The sequence below is a fragment of the Myotis brandtii genome, unplaced genomic scaffold, assembly GCF_000412655.1.
Source record: "Myotis brandtii unplaced genomic scaffold, ASM41265v1 scaffold483, whole genome shotgun sequence".
Lineage (NCBI taxonomy): Eukaryota > Metazoa > Chordata > Mammalia > Chiroptera > Vespertilionidae > Myotis > Myotis brandtii.
In genome coordinates, this window is record NW_005368456.1 from 612,302 (window position 1) to 616,759 (window position 4,458).

The window sequence follows — 4,458 nt, forward strand, 5'->3', positions numbered from 1 at the left end:
GGAAAAAGGAAAAGGAAAAGGGGGGGGGGGGGGGGAATTTTAATATTCACGAAGTAGAGAAGACATTTCTAAGTGTTACATAAAACCCCATAACCATAACACCAAAAGACTGAATTGAGTATATAAATTATTTTATTTTAATCTGCAAGTTCAAAAGACAAATGCAAAATAGGGGGTTATTGCATCTCTTATCATAAACTAAGGGTTATTTTTTTAAAAACTGCAATAAAACACTATGGAAAAATCCAACAATCCAATAGAAAAGAAGGCAAAGGGCAGTTCACAGAAAGGAAATACAAATGAGTATAGCTTATTTAAAATGATGTTCAAAGTCACTAATGACAACAGAAATGAAAATTAAAATTATGATAGCAAGGTTCTGAAACAGAAATTATCATCTAGATATATGAGGAAAGCAGGATGCAAAATAATGTGTGCAGAATGCTACCCTTCAGGTAAATATTCAACATACACTGGAACATAAAGGAATATAATACATACACATGCTTGTTTATATCCAGTTTCTTTCCAGAAGGGGTTATAAGGAACTGATATATCCTCTGGGTGGGAAAAGTTAAACGATGAGACATTGATGGGAGAAAGATTTAGTTTTCATTACACGTCTCTTTGAAACTTTTAAATTTTGTACTATATTTTATGTGGATTATTCAAATTAATTTTTAATTTTCTTTAAAGAAAGGCTAGACAAAGCATCTGTGAGAATGTCAAATGCAGGGGAAGGGAGCCAGCTAGATGGCCCATGACTTTCCAACTCTTTAATTTATTATGGCTTATCAGATTGAGAATGACCAAGATACCCAGATTTGAGGTCTAATGCAGCTACCTATTAGCTTTAACTTTGGGGAAGTTCTTTATTCTTGCAATATCTAAGTTTTCATAGCTGTGAAACAGAAAGCTAAAATTTATACCTCAACAGATTGTTGTAAAAATTCAATAACATAACATATATAAAGTGCCTAGTTCAAGGTCTAGCAAGGGATATACAGGGGTGGGCAAAAGTAGGTTTACACCTGTTCGCATGAAAACTAATGATTAATAAATAATAATACAAGAATAAACTCTGTTTCATGTACTCACAACTGTAAACCTACTTTTTCCCACCACTCTATGTTCAGTAAATGTTAGCTCCCTCTAGTTATGACTCTTCCTAATAATAATTGCTGTTGCTAGTATTACTATTTATTGTTGTTGTTATTATTATTATTATTATTATTATTATTACGCTGTACTGCTTAACCACATACATTCAACCCAACACTCACTCCCAACAGCTCTGGCTTCAACTTCCTGTAGCACTGCCACCACATCCTAAGTCCCCATGAAGCAAAAGTTGAATAAGTCATTACCAATTCTAAACACCAGTCAGGAGAATAACTGGAAAACATCTATTTCAACTCCCACATTTCACTGAAAAATGAGCAGAAGGCAGCTATAGTTCAGTGGCTGCCCAAAGGGATGGAAACTCAAGTCAACTGCCTCCGTTCCACAAACTTCGCCATATCTCATATGTTGGCAAAGAATGGGCCTCTTTCCCTGAACTTCACTGGCCTCGTACTTTAACGGTCACCTGGCTTTACTTCCAGAGAGCACATCCCTTGATCAGGCATCCCTGGCCTCACCGCCCTGTGAACAAGAATAGTCCTGGTACACACAAATTCATTGCTTAGGGTTCTCACACACAACAGATGACAAAGTCACCCTTCATGCAGTATGACCAAATGCCAACTCCTTCAGTCTTCCAAAGGGTGAGGAGGGTGTTAATGAAGACTCTATCCTGATAGAAACACGGATCCCTTTGTCTAGAACCTGAGACTTAAAAATGGGTGGCTAGAGACAATGCGACCTTAGCATTGGGCTTTGTTAGTGGTGATGGTGGGGTGAGGTTTCTGTGTGTTTGTTTTATTTTTCTTTATTTCTGTGTTCAGTCTTTGAGAAAGATTCTATTATGGTTGCTATCAATTCTCATTTAAAGAAATAAGGACAATGGTATTAATAATGAAACAAAAGTACTCCTGTTTTACTCTCTGTGGTCTGCAAGCAGTTTCACATTTCATTCAGATCAGAACTCCATGTCTTACTGATGTGAAAGTGTGTGGTTTTTGCGATAGCCAAGTTCTTCTAATATTCAACTTTCTGCTGTTTCTTACTTGCAACTTACAGTAAACGTATCCCAATCTTTCCCCTTTGTCAAAATCAGCCCATTTTCAAAGCAACCAGGCCACCTCCAACATGGCACTTTTCATGAATATCAGACAGGCATGAGCCTATTTAGACCCAGTTCATTGTGTTAAACAGTCTGCCAAAACTATGAAACAGATTGCCCAAATTTTATCTTTGGACTCCACAGGATATAACTATTCTGGAGGAGCACAAGTCCTGCCTTTGCTTAACTCCTCTTCCCCCCGATGTCCTCTCAACCTTCATTTTTTACTATATTTGACCAGAGAAATCAGGGATGGTTAATCTATAACTGTCTCGAGAAAAAACATAATCTGTCACCATTCCCTTAATTAATAATAATCCTTACCTGGGATGATGATTAATTTTGAAAAGTCCCTTCATAGGTGCTTAACTATTCTATCAAACCTTGGAAATAAAGGGTTACAAAATTATTCTCCCCAACTATGTATTAGAAGAAACTTAGTCTCAGAATGGGCAAGTGAATTGTCCAGGAACCCCAGCAATAAGTGGTAAGAACAGGTCCTCAACCCAAGTTTATCATTCTAGAAGAAAGTTGTTTTCCATTCTGCTCTGCCTGGAGCTTGTCTGGATCCTCTGCACATTGCAGGCTCTTAACTGTTTCTTGATGATACACTATGATCCCATCAGCAAGGCTCCCCATCAGCTCGTACTTGATGGGGTGTGTTTTGATTGTTCAATGCCTGGGCCTAGCAGTGGCTGAGCATTTTCACTATCACCAGGGTCCACCAACTATCAGATGTGTCACAAGTAATTACCTGTCATTGTTATAGTCCAAAAGTTCCAAATGATTTGTATTTTGGAGGATAGCACTCCTTCAAGATTATCCCTATGATACTATCATTCACACCCCCATTTACTTTAAGTGGGAGAACAAGAGGCAGTTATGGGTCTCCAGTTATTCCTCTTCACCTCAGCCTGCCTTCCCTCAGTCACAGCCCAGAGTGTGCTGTTTCATTAACATTATCCATCGTAAGAGTCTTTGATAAATAAAGGCCGAGAAATACTGCTATAGATGGAAGGGGCAGCATCACTTACAGAAGTTGGCTTTCCTAGAAAGAGAAGAGAATATCTGAATTCCCTGTAGGCTGGTTAAACCTCTACCATCAGTCCTGAATTGGTTCTAAGGGCCTTCGTTTGGGTAACAAAACTCAGAATGCCTTGCATATATCCTGATCAATCTCACTAAAAAAGTATGCCCAAACAGAGATAACATGAGTGTGTCACCTATTACTCAATTTATACACACACACACACACACACACACACACACACACATACCAGAGTCCAGAAAGGATGTAGTCTAGTACTGCAGATGACCAAAAGTGTCCCACAGTCCATTTAGTACATGTCAAGACAATTTAGCCTAACATCTAAGAGATAAACAGCAGTATTCTAAGTTTTAATGAAGTCAGCTTGACCATCACTGTTATCAGCTTATCTCATTGGACCAAAATATGCATTATCTGTGTCCCGAACTACACTGTAAGTTCCCTGTAGTGAAGGATCAATTATTCATTCAAATAAATATTTACTGAGTAAATACATGTCAGACACTAATCTAGATGGTAGGAATACAGCAAGGAACCAAAAAGACTAAATTCCTACACTCATGGAGTATATAACCTGTGGTGAAGGCAGAAAATTCACAAACAGGCAACCGAACAGAGTGAAAGAAAAAAAAATAAAATAAAATGGGGTACAGGAGATAGGGAGAAGGGTTTTTATCTCTATTACTTCTATTCATTGATTTGGAGCTATTAAAAAAAAAAAAAAAAACATGCCTAGCACCCAACCCAGATATTCTGATTTGTGTAGTTTGGAGCTTTACTTGGGCAACAGTATTTTTAAGGGTATTCCAGTGATTCTAACATAGCATCAGGGTTGAGAACCACAGATATGCTTGGTTTTGAAGGTGAACAGTCCTGGATTTGAAACCCACATGTTACATATCTTCTGTGGGATCTCAGGAAACATACTTAATCTCTCTGAGCCTCAGTGACCTTATCTGCAAAATGGGATAACAGCAGTAATGCATACCTCTTTGGATTATTAAGAATTAAATGATATATGTAAAATCCATAGCAGAGTGCAGAGCTCATGGAAAGGACTTAGCAAGTGATGGCCATCACCTACCGTTACTTTATCACTTTAAAATATGTATGCACAGGAGTTATGAACTGGAGAGCTGCAGGTCAAATCGGGTTCTGTTTTCCATGTACAGTGTGGACTTTTTAA

The 4,458-nt window shown here is 38.0% G+C and overlaps 1 protein-coding gene across 8 annotated transcripts in view; it reads right to left on the reverse strand.

Moving 5' to 3' along the window:
* LPP (LIM domain containing preferred translocation partner in lipoma) overlaps positions 1–4,458 on the reverse strand; it is a 698,664-nt gene that overhangs the window by 526,701 nt on the left and 167,505 nt on the right. The window contains exon 1 of one of the 8 annotated variants that reach the window (XM_014547749.1): positions 4,163–4,204. The exons of the other annotated variants lie outside the window; for them this stretch is intronic. The gene's annotated coding sequence lies outside the window, so the exon portion shown is untranslated. Of the gene's footprint in view, positions 1–4,162; positions 4,205–4,458 lie in introns of those variants that run through there. 8 annotated transcript variants of the gene reach the window in all.